Below are 12,950 nucleotides of genomic sequence, written 5' to 3'. Positions count from 1 at the left end.
ATATAATTTATCTTTAATTTTTCCTCTAATTATATTGTTTAACATTTGTGATATTGTTTTGCAAATAGAGCATATATTTGAGAGAAAAGTCTGGACTTACTTGTATAAAATGGATCCAAAATATATATTTATGATACATAAAAAAGTGTTAACATGGCCCTGTGTCACCAGATTGAAGAAAAAAGCATCCAAGGTTGCTGTCACTGAAGTAACTGCCCTATTAATTTGAACAACAAATATGGTGTTGGTTTTAAAATTTTGGAGGTGGTTTTCAAAATGTTACATAAATTAAGCCAACAAGACATCACTTTTTAGTTTGTGTATACGATGGAGTTGATTTGTATGGGTGTTAAATAAACCTTTACCACTAGAAATCCTCAATACATGTGTGCATACAAGCGTGTATATTTTGCATGCATGTGTCTATGATGCAAGTATCTGCATTTGACTAGTTTTCATCGGCTTTTTTTTTATCTTGACTATCAAATATCCTTAAGTATATATATATATAGGTAAAATAATATATATATGTCAAATACATTTTATTGGGTCATATATATTTCATGTTTATTATTGCAGCAGGTAGAGTAGTTTTGAATGATGCGCAAGTGGTCCAAGAGAACAACAGTATTCATACATTCATGGCGTCAGCGAGCAGATATCGTCAGGTAGGTCACCATCCTGATGTTCGGAGGGCCAATTGCCGAACTTTTATTAAGGAGAAGAGAAAAAAATTGTGCAATGCGTGCAATAGAGTAGCAAATCCAGCTTCATGTCCTTACCCTATTTTGTGTTGAAAACTATTATTTCTAATCAGATGACTTTAGAACATGCCCATCATTATTGAGGTACTTCTCATGTTTTGTGTTGGCTAAGTTCACATAAGTATAAAATTCGGATCTTGGTTTTTATGCTAAGAGAATATCTCAAATGTCGCAACTTTGATACATCATGGCAAAAGAAACTAAATCAATCCAGCAATGTCTTGCTTGCTAAGCTCTTATGAACCTATTTGCACATGTATAGATTTTTGCGAAATAATTTTTTATTAATTATGGCATCAGAGTATCATCCTTAATACAAGCCATTCTAATGATGTCTCTGTGGTGGAACCAAACCTTGGTACGCTGAGACGTGTAACCCAACTTTGCTAAGGTGTGACTGATACCATTCATCTCCCTGCTAACATGCCTAACCTTCTTAACTTCATTAACTAAAACCGCAAGCTAGCAATGGTTATTACTTTCGTCATTGAGCATTTTGCTGACGCCACTAGGGCAGTTGGTCTCCAAAATGATAGGCTTGTCTAAATGCTCTAAGGTCATCTCTAGGCCTTCCTTGCATGCCTGCAGTTCTACTTCGAGGGGACTGACGAACGACTTCAGGAAATGGCAAGCAACAACAATGATTCCTTCATTAGTGTCCCTGAGATCATACTGTTATGTTGTAATCCAAATCTTCTATCTCTAAATAGGAAACCCCCACTAACTGATTTTCCTAGCTTCTCCTCGCTCCACGTCACCCTGTTTTCCGTGTGCACGCTTGCGCGATCGAGCAGCTGCCCATGTTTGGTTGCGCTCATATTTTCCTTCCTACGTATGGCCCATTTTCACGGATCAATTTACCAGCCCAAGTACCCGTATACTCCTACTGGGCCTTTATCCTACAACCCAACGTCATTCGTCTTCCGTGCCGGATGTTCATCTTCACAGCTACGCTGCCTGTTCGCTTCCACGGAAAAACTCAGAAGAAACGGAAAGAAGCATCGAACAGTCATCAATCTCCATTACGCCTTAATTACAAAAGAAATTGATGGAGGCAATTGATCCGTCACCGCACTCTCTTTTAAAGACCTGTTTCGACTCTCATCGCCATCCATTGTTACCGCACTCTCTTTTAAAGACCTGTTTCGACTCTCATCGCCATCCATTGTGCTTCCTGCTTAAGTGCTTAAGTTGCCAACGAGGGCGCCTGGTCTTCAGTCTAGTAGGCGACCCTTGCCCGTTTTCAACCTTCTCTTCCCTTTCCTATCCCTGAGCAGTTTTCTTGATTTTGACAGATCCATGTCAGCTCCATCGTGCTCCATGATTTGCCGGTAAAGATTTTTGGCACTTCCTTTGCTACAGAGAAGCATAGGGGATTCTTGCTCCTACAATTGGGGACAAGCTCCCTTCTATAGGCACCATGTTCCTACTCGGAATTACGCCTTTGGTTTTATTTTTAGTATTCCCATGTTCACGATCTGGCGACGAATGGTCTACCAGCTCAATGACAGGTGATACCCTCAGATATGTACCAGATATGTACCACTGAAGGCCTATCAACTATTCGGCCGAATGTCTCAACCGAGTAGTGATTGCCTGATTGGATCTAAATAGACAATAGCACCGATCAGATTCCTCTACATTGTTTCCTTGGTTTGGGCAGTTGTTTTGTTCAGTTCATTGCAAGTTGTACGTACTGTATTTTTTGATTTCACTGCTCATATGTTCCTCTGTTGTTTCAATCAGACTCTTTGCATATAGAAGTAAAGAAAAGGTTGCGACTGCCAAGGAGTTGCATCCTAAATCTGAGAAGTGAAAATTCGTTCGTTCAGTGGACAGCCCCCGTGCTCCATTAGGGAAAGAATCAGTACCATTCATAGTCTCCCAACACAAAGGATATTTTCTCAAGTAGTGTGATTTGATCTGTTTGCAACATTTTATCCTTATGAGTGCCTCTTCCTACCATGGTTTGTATGATTAGAGAATTTTCGATTTTACATTGTGTCCCCATATGAGGTACGTTGTTGTCCCAGCCTGTTCGACTGCCGAAGAATTTCAGGAACACTACGCCTGTAGCTGAATATGTAGTTTGAGACTATAGCTTTATATATCTCGCAGTATGCGTAGTGCTTTATATCAGATAGTATGGAACGCCATTTTTATATTCTCATCATATTCATTTGATTTTTTATTGTACATACTGGCTTGATTTGTTCTGTATCTACAACATGTTAACACTTAGAAGGAAGCTGCAAATGCATTGTATTTGGCATCAGCTAATTGCTCATTGGAGAGAGAAAATGGCAAAGGTATCTCTTCGGTGACACAAATATGTTGCATTTCATAGAATTACAAATACTTTTATATGGCTTCCAAAAAACGTGATGCAGGGACATCCGACTGAACTATACGTTTATCGGAGGCTGATGTATGTTACCAGGGATTCTTGCAACAGTAGATCGTCCTTGGTATATACAGTATAATATATCGATGCAATTTTATCTATTTCTCCTAGATTGTATGACATCACATTAAATATTCGGTAGTTCTCAAGTTCTCAAGCTTCGTATTGTCATCTGCCATCCACGTTTTCCATGGGATGTCCTTCCGATCAATAAGTATATACAATCTAGGAGAAATGTCAGTCCTAAGATATACTGACAGTGCATTTGTCAACAACTATCTATTTTTCTTTTAACCAATTGCATCGATATATTATACTGTATATGTATTTTATTCTGCGAAAAAATTATATGAATCTAAGGTCCGTGGAGCATTCTGGCTGGAAGTAGAGAGTAAAGTTTACATTTCAGCGAGAAGACTTTGCATATACATGAAATATTTTGTATGTACTTGGGAACTACGTAAAACATTTTGTATGGAATTGACAAATAATGTCTGTATATTCGTATGAAGGATTGAAGGGTCATATTTTATTTATTTTCTTTAAAAATGCATTGTGAAATTTATTTGTAAAAACAAGTTTTAATATCATGATTAATGTTTACTGAATGTAATATGTGTTTCCGCAGCAACGCACGGAACCCTAAGTTTACATTTCAGCGAGAAGACTTTGCATATACATGAAATATTTTTTTTGTACTTGGGAACTACGTAAAACATTTTGTATGGAATTGACAAATAATGTTTCTGTATATTCGTATGACGGATTGAAGGGTCATATTTTATTTATTTTCTTGAAAAATGCATTGTGACATGTATTTGTAAAAACAAGTTTTAATATCTTAGTTAATGTTTACTAAATGCAACATGTGTTTCCGCATCAACGCGCGGGGTGTTATCTAGTTCATATAAAAGGGATGCTAAATGACGAGCAGAGCATGTTTTGATCTTTGATCGAGCTTGGTTGGTATAACTATTTATCCCATATGGTTGTTTTGCGCCAGCAAGTGTTTTCTGTGTTGTTCAGGAGATGGTCGAAGTTCATGCTACAAGATGGAATTGGTCTCAGTATGGAGTTTGTTATGTTGTGATCCAAATTCATACAAAAGATAGGATAACTTCTGACGAAATGAGCGAGGCTCTTCACCGGGTAGGCCTTGGCCGAAGCATAGCGTAGTATGAAGTTAGACCATACGTTGTGCCCTGCGGGCATGCTGGTGGGTGGGTACGTAAGGATCATTTTCATCATTTACATATACCTCTTGTAAGCCACCGGCTATGGTTTATCAGAATATAAGATAATCCACGGCGTTTGTAAACACTCCCCGATTTAGTGAACTTTTGCTGGCTAGCGCCATCTTGTGTCTCCGTTGTAATTTCCTTTTTGTTCTTTGTTATTTGACTGCCGCATTTTTAACTAGTGGTATCAAAGCCCATGTTTTCAATCTAGGGTTTTCGAAATGTCTTCCTTGAAGTTTGACCTATCACACATGGACTACACCACAAGATTTTCTTTGTGGAAAGTGAAGATAATGGCGATTCTCGCCCAAACTTCAAATCTAGATGAAGCTCTCAAAGGATTTGTCAAGTCCGATGCAAAGAATTGGACCAATGTGTTCAAGATATACCCAAGTGGCAATAATAAAGTGGTTATTATTATATTTTTGTGTTTTTGATAAATGTTTATATCTCATGCTATAATGGAATTAACTAGAAACATTAATACATGTGTGTTTTGTAAATAAACCGGAGTCCCTAGTGAGCCTCTTGTTTAACTAGCTTGTTGATTAATTGATGATCAAGATCTCCTGGTCATGAACAATAGATTTTGTTAGTAACAAGATCATGTCATTACGAGAATGATAGGATGAACACCCACCCATAGTAAGCACAGCAATAAGATCAAGTCGTTAAGTTTGTTGTGTTGTAGCTCTCAAATGCATAGTAACCTAATTCTTGGACCATGAGATCGTGTATCACTAACACCGAAAGAATTCTTTGACGGCATCAAACATCACTTCATAATTGGGTGGATATAAAGGTGGCAATGGGTATTCTGAAAGTGAGAGTTGAAGCTCATAGATCAAACATGGGATTTTTCCATCCAAATGATGGAGAGATTTACTCTAGGCCCTCTTGGTGGGATGGTATCTAATTAGATTCAAGCATGTGACTATGTTACTAGGGATATCATAACATGGAACGAGTAAAGAGTACTTATCAGTAATGAGATTGAATTAGGTATGAAGATACCGATGATCGAATCTCGGATAAGTAAAGTATCGCGGGACAAAAAGAACTGGTAACGAATGTATATGGTTCATTCGATCATATAGTTATCTTTGAATATGTAGGAGTCATTACGGATCTCCATATGCCGCTGATAATAATTGATTGGAGACGAGTCTCGGTCATGTCTGCACATTCTCGAACCGTAGGGTTACACACTTTAGGTTTCGATGTTGCTTGGGGTAGTTTTGGGATTAAATAAATTGTTTTGGAGAGTTACATAATTGCTCTGGGAAGAGTATTAAAAATCTATTAACTAATTGAATTATTAATTATTAATATATATTTATTTAGTATAAATAAATGTGAGCCTAAAAGTATCCCAAGAGGTATTTGCTAATGGGTCAACTAAGAAGCCCATATTTATCAAACTATGAAAGGAAAAAAGCAAAAGAAAAGGAAAAATAGGGAGGGCAAGGACCGGCCATCTAGGTCGGCCGGAAGCACGCCCAAGGTCAGTAAACGCAAATGCAGCAATCGTTGCATGGCACCTTGGCCGATCGATCACACCGATCGTGCCTTGCTGCCTTGCCAATCGCCCAAGACAAGTCTGGGTTGCTACGCACGGCCTACGCGTCTATAACAGGATGCCAGGGGCAATCCAGGCCATTCTGATTTGGCCGCTGCCAGTTGCTCTCTTCGCTTCTCTATTTGCTTACTTTCTTCCACCCAACGTAAATATGTGAAGTTTTGTGCACGGACATTCTTCACTACCACCACGTCGTCATGCTGCTGGACTTGATCTCATGTACCACATCTCCCCACTTGCTAGAAAAAGGAGGAGGTCTCTACATCGAGTTATATGTGTGGCCGAGTACCTAGGTGATGCTCAATTGCAGCATCGGAGGGATCACAATCGCGATCTTGGGATCGGCAAGTGAACGACTACATCATCCACGAGATTTAATCTCATTTCCACTTGGCGATCTGCAAATGTATAGATCTGATCTCGTTGCTTTAATCTAGTAGATTAGATCTTGGCTTTTTCCTAGATTGAATCTTGGTTTTGCTCGTTCTTGCAGTAGAATTTTTTTGTTTTCTATGCTACGAACCCTTCAGTGGTATCAGAGTCGTGTCTATGCGTAGATTTTGTTGCACGAGTAGAACACAATGGTTTTATGGGTGTTACTCCTTTTGTTGTCTCTTCTCTCTCGTATAATTTACATCTTGTGGCTTGGTGGGGTGAAGCGACCCGGGCTAATTTTACATGTCCACGCATATGAGACTTGCTACATGCTTGACGTGCAACTTATATTGCATAAGTGGCTTTGCGGGTGCCTGTCTCTCCCACCATAGTTGAGATTCAATTTATAATTGGTGGCTTGATAATATTTTTATCAATGTTGTGGTTCATGTTCGTATTTAAGTAGAATGCATGGTTCTTATTCGAAGTCCCAAGCCACGTAAAACATACAAAGAAAATTAGAGGCATCTAACTTGTTTTTTAGGGGCATGTGATTTGATATGGCTATTATGTAATTGTGATTATGTTTGTTGTATGAGATGATCCTTAATGTAATATGGCAACCGGCAGGAGCCTAATGGTTATCTTTGTAATAAACTACAACATGCAATGCATGAAGAAGACACTGCCTGAACTCTTATCAATGCTTAAAACGGCTGAAGTAGAATCAAGAAGGAGCACCAAGTGGTGATGGTCAACAAGATCACTAGTTTCAAGAAACAGGGCAAGCCTAAGAAGAAGGTTGACTTCAATAAGGATGGCAAGAAAGCCGATGCGCCTCCTAGGAATCCCAAGGCTGACCCTAAGCCTGGCACTTAGTGTTTCTACTGCAAAGAAGAAGGGCACTGGAAGCCTAACCACCCCAATAATATTAAAATATATACACCACACGGAGCATAGTTTCAAAAACATGATTTAAACTACTTGGTTCTAAATGGCATAATTTAATCATAGTTGAGATGACATAAACCTAGTAGTAAAACATAGCGCAAACGACTTCCATACATCTGGGTTAGATGATTAGAAACAATGATGTTTATCGGCCCCGACGAAGTCTCGTAATAGAGACAGAGCTGTGAACAATGACATGGGAGGGTTACCATACGATGAAGGTGACATAATTGACCAATCGTAGATGGTAGCGGGAGGGGTATGACATAATTTAGATGATCTCACTAGAAGGCAACACGCCCCCAATATGTCGCCACTGATAATTTGTATTGATCGTGTGACACACACACACCACCAAAATTCCACGTAGATACTTTTTGATATAACGCCATTTTTCATAATATATCGAAATTCATGTTTTGAAATTTCATTAAAACTAGATGGCATAACACATGGTCATCTCGAAGGATTTAATTTTTTAAAATTTCTATCATTTTCTTTAAAAAATTTCAAAACTAAAAAGGTGGTTCCCGGGGGCGGGGTTGTGGAGAGAAAATATGTGCCTCCCCTTACCCCCGGCGCGCCTCTATGGTGGTGCACCGGTGGTAAAAAATTTACCACCGGTGCACCACCATACCACCAGCGCACCACCATAGAGGCGCGCCGGGGGTAAGGGGAGTTCCATTGTTTGATCTGGCCCGGACCTCTTCTAACTTTATCCTCGGCGCACTACATTTTTGTTGCGCCGGCGGTACTGGCCATTAACGGTGCGGTCGAAACATGGTACGCCGGTAGTATTTACCACCGGCGCGATCAAAACATGGTGCGCCAGCAGTAGCGCTGGCAGCTATAGGCCTTTTCCTGGTAGTGTAAATCTTGAGGCGATGTGGTCGCCGGAGCTCGAGGCGAGGAGGGGCTCGAGGCCGAGGGGTAGGAGGAGGAGGCGGTGGCTCTTGGTTAGTGGAGCTCGAGGCCAAGGACACGGCGTTGTGGAGGGAGAGGAAGAGGAGGAGAGGAGAAGAGGGGGGCATTGAGGAAGGGGAATAGGAGGACCCGCGGTTTCAACTTATATACCTAAGGTTACCGCTAGCGCACCTAGTAAGTTGGTGCGACGGGGGTAATTTTTATTTTTTCATCGTAATCGAAAACCTGAAAAAAAGAGTCATGTTTCTGTTTTGAATTTGATGAACCTTTTTTTGTCCAAACGATCAAAGGTCGTTGAATTCGAATAGGAAATTTTGCGTAGATACATTTTGATATAAAAAAGTTTTTCATCGGAGGTCGTATGCAACCAGAAATCCCGTTTTACCGAAAAATGACGCCATTTTGCATAATATATCAAAATTCATTTTTTAAAATTTTCACTAAAACTACATGACATAATACATGGGCATTTCAAATGATTTTGTTTTTTAATTTTTCAATCTTTTTATTTGAAAACTGAAAAGGCGGTCCACGGGGGGTGGGGGTGTGGATGAAAAATGGCAGCTCCTCCTACTGCCGGCGCACCACCATATTGGTGCGCCGGAGGTAATTCGCCGCTAGTAGGAGAAGCTGCCCATATTCCATGGCCCGAACCTGGCCGACCATTACTCTCGGCGCACCAAATATGGTTGTGCGCCGACGGTAAGGGAGCATCACCGTCGCTCCTATATAGTAGCGTGCAGGAGGTAAATAGCATCGACGTACCTAAAATGGAGTGCGCTGGTGACAACCTTAGCAGCTAGAGGCCGTTTCCTAGTAGTGCCTCTATAAAAGGACTAGCCTTGCTAGCATAGAGGGGGACGATCTTGAGCGATCACAAACCCTAGATATATGTACGATCATCTTCTCTATTGTGACCTGCAATACATAAACCAAAGCAGGACGTAGGGGTTTTACCTCTCCGAGGGCCCTGAACCTGGGTAACTGTCGTGTCCTTCTCTGCAGTGCCCACCTTTGAAAGGCGGCGACGTGATCTTGAGTCCCCTGTGTTCGAACCTCTTGGGTTTGGTGATACCCGTGTTCCTTCGCGGACACGAATCTCCGACATCGGCATAGTAGGAGATAGCTTGAACGTACTTGAATCTCACACAGCTTCGACAAGAAAAAGAGGAGAGGAATGTAGATTATGTGTTTACAATCTAAACCAAATGCATCCTAAGTCAACCACCACCTCTCCACCTCTATATAAAGGATTAAAAAAAATCTATATAAAGGAGGAGAGGGGCCTCCAAGAGGATCAAAGTTTTTTAAATCCACGCAAGCACAAGAAATCAAGATTAAGTAAGACATGTCAATCTATAGAACTTTTTTGCTAGTCTCATCCTCCTGCGCAAGTGGTGTTACCCATCTAAGAGCAACTCTAGCAGATTCCGTAAACATGCCGCAACTAAAAAATAACTGATTTTTGTTAGTTTAAGTGGAAAATCGACGCCAATCAGATCCCGTAAACATGCGCGAGCCTTAAAAAAATTTAAGGGGTCAGAAAAGCTACACATATGTGGGCTGCATGGCCGAACTGAGTGTGACCCCTATCCGCACGGAAGTAGTTGGCACGCTGAAATTTCCAATCCCGCCCGAGCTCGCGTGCTTCCATCTGCTGCTGCCCTCAGCTGCCGATAGCTTCCACCATCACCTTCGGTCGACTCGTCCACGCACTGCGACCGCTGTCCACGCTAGCTCATAAAATCTCGCGAATTGACCAAGTACTCTTCCGCGGCGGAAGTCTCCGAGATAGTGGCTGCCATGGATGCGTCGTGGAGGTACAATTCGGTCGCGCCCTCAATCTAGGCGGCCGGATTCGGCCTCACCGGAGCTGCTTCTTCCACCTAGGATGTGTCCATGAATATGCTGGTTAGGAAGTATCAGGTTTCATGTACATCATATTATGTGATTTATGTGTCTACCGCTTATTCTTGGGACACAAATTCATAGTGGGAAAATTATTTCTTGAAAATTATTAGACTTTTGTTATCACTACATATCCAATGCAACAACGACACGAGGGGAAACAGAAAATTATTGGAAGCTTGTCTCATCTTTAATGAATATTTGTCATTGAGAGATACTTTACAAAGCTTCCAGGCTGTGACTACATTGCATTTTCTCTACATTGTCTATATTTCACATATGTCGACTGGAAATACAATTTTAGAGCTTATGTATCTAGCATAGTGCATCTACCACCATTGTGTATAGATCATTGATGCGTGCAGTCGACACGTCCGTTGGGAACCCCAAGAGGAAGGTGTGATGCGTACAGTAGCAAGTTTTCCCTCAGAAAGAAACCAAGGTTTATCAAACCAGGAGGAGCCAAGAAGCACGTTGAAGGTTGATGGCGGAGGAGTGTAGTGCGGCGCAACACCAGGGATTCCGGCGCCAACGTGGAACCTGCACAACACAATCACGGAACTTTGCCCCAACATAACAGGCGAGGTTGTCAATCTCACCGGCTTGCCGTAAACAAAGGATTAGATGTATTGTGTGGATGATGATGGTTGTTTGCAAAGAACAAGTAAAGAACAATTGCAGCAGATTGTATTTCAGATGTAAAGAATAGGACCGGGGTCCACGAGTTCACTAGCGATGTCTCTCCCATAAGATAGCGGATGTTGGGTGAACAAATTACGGTTGAGCAATTGACAAATAAAGAAGGCATAACAATGCACATACATATATCATGATGAGTACTATGAGATTTAATCGAGGCATTACGACAAAGTACATAGACCGCTATCCAGCATGCATCTATGCCTAAAAAGTCCACTTTCAGGTTATCATCCGAACCCCCTCCAGTATTAAGTTGTAAACAACAGACAATTGCATTAAGTATGGTGCGTAATGTAATCAAAACAAATATCCTTAGACAAAGCATCGATGTTTTATCCCTAGTGGCAATAGCACATCCACAACCTTAGAACTTTCTGTCACTTTCCCAGATTTAATGGAGGCATGAACCCACTATCGAGCATAAATACTCCCTCCTGGAGTCACAAGTATCAACTTGGCCAGAGCCTCTACTAGCAACGGAGAGCATGCAAGAACATAAATAACATATATGATAGATTGATAATCAACTTGACATAGTATTCAATATTCATCGGATCCTAACAAACACAACATGTAGGATTACAAATAGATGATCTTGATCATGATAGGCAGCTCACAAGATCTAACATGATAGCACAATGGGGAGAAGACGACCATCTAGCTACTGCTATGGACCCATAGTCCGAGGGGTGGACTACTCACACATCGATCCGGAGGCGATCATGGCGATGAAGAGACTTCCGGGAGATGATTCCCCTCTCCGGCAGGGTGCCGGAGGCGATCTCCTGAATCCCCCGAGATGGGATTGGCGGCGGCGGCGTATCTGAAAGGTTTTCCGTATCGTGGCTCTCGGTACTGGGGGTTTTGCGACGAAGACTATATGTAGGCGGAAGGGCAGGTCAGGGGGCCACACGAGGGCCCCACACAACAGGCCGGTGCGGCCAAGGCCCAGGCCGCGCCGCCCTAGTGTCTGGCCACCTCGTGGCCCCACTTCGTCTCTCCCTCGGACTTCTGAAGCTTCGTGCAAAAATAGGACCCCGGGCGTTGATTTCGTCCAATTCCGAGAATATTTCCTTACTACGATTTCTGAAACCAAAAACAGCAGTAAAACAAGAATCGGCTCTTCGGCATCTCGTCAATAGGTTAGTGCCGGAAAATGCATAAATATGACATATAATGTGTATAAAACATGTGAGTATCATCATAAAAGTAGCATGGAACATAAGAAATTATAGATACGTTTGGGACGTATCAAGCATCCCCAACCTTAGTTCCTACTCGCCCTCGAGTAGGTAAACGATAACAAAGATAATTTCTGAAGTGACATGCTATCATAATCTTGATCATACTATTGTAAAGCATATGAGATGAATGCAGCGATTCGAAGCAATGATGAAGATAATGAGTAAACTAATGAATCATATAGCAAAGACTTTTCATGAATAATACTTTCAAGACAAGCATCAATAAGACTTGCATAAGAGTTACTCATAAAGCAATAGATTCAAAGTAAAAGCATTGAAGCAACACAAAGGAAGATAAAGTTTCAGCGGTTGCTTTCAACTTCAACATATATATCTCATGGATAATTGTCAACACAAAGCAATATAACAAGAAAATAAGTAAACATGTAAGAATCAATGCACACAGTTGACACAAGTGTTTGCTTCTAAGATAGAAATAATATGCAAACTGACTCAACAATAAAGTAAAAGATAGGCCCTTCGCAGAGGGAAGCATTGATTACTATATTTGTGCTAGAGCTTTTCATTTTGAAAACAAGAAACAATTTTGTCAACGGTAGTAATAAAGCATATGAGTTATGTATAAAACATCTTATAAGTTGCAAGCCTCATGCATAGTATACTAATAGTGCTCGCACCTTGTCCTAATTAGCTTGGATTAACACCGATTATCATTGCATAGCATATGTTTCAACCAAGTGTCACAAAGGGGTACCTCTATGCCGCCTCGTACAAAGGTCTAGGGAGAAAGCTCGCATTGGATTTCTCGCTTTTGATTATTCTCAACTTAGACATCCATACTGGGACAACATAGACAACAGATAATGGACTCCTCTTTAATGCATAAGCATTCAACAACAGTTA

The sequence above is a fragment of the Lolium rigidum genome, chromosome 3, assembly GCF_022539505.1.
Source record: "Lolium rigidum isolate FL_2022 chromosome 3, APGP_CSIRO_Lrig_0.1, whole genome shotgun sequence".
Classification (NCBI taxonomy): Eukaryota; Viridiplantae; Streptophyta; class Magnoliopsida; order Poales; family Poaceae; genus Lolium; species Lolium rigidum.
This window is presented reverse-complemented; position numbering follows the sequence as displayed.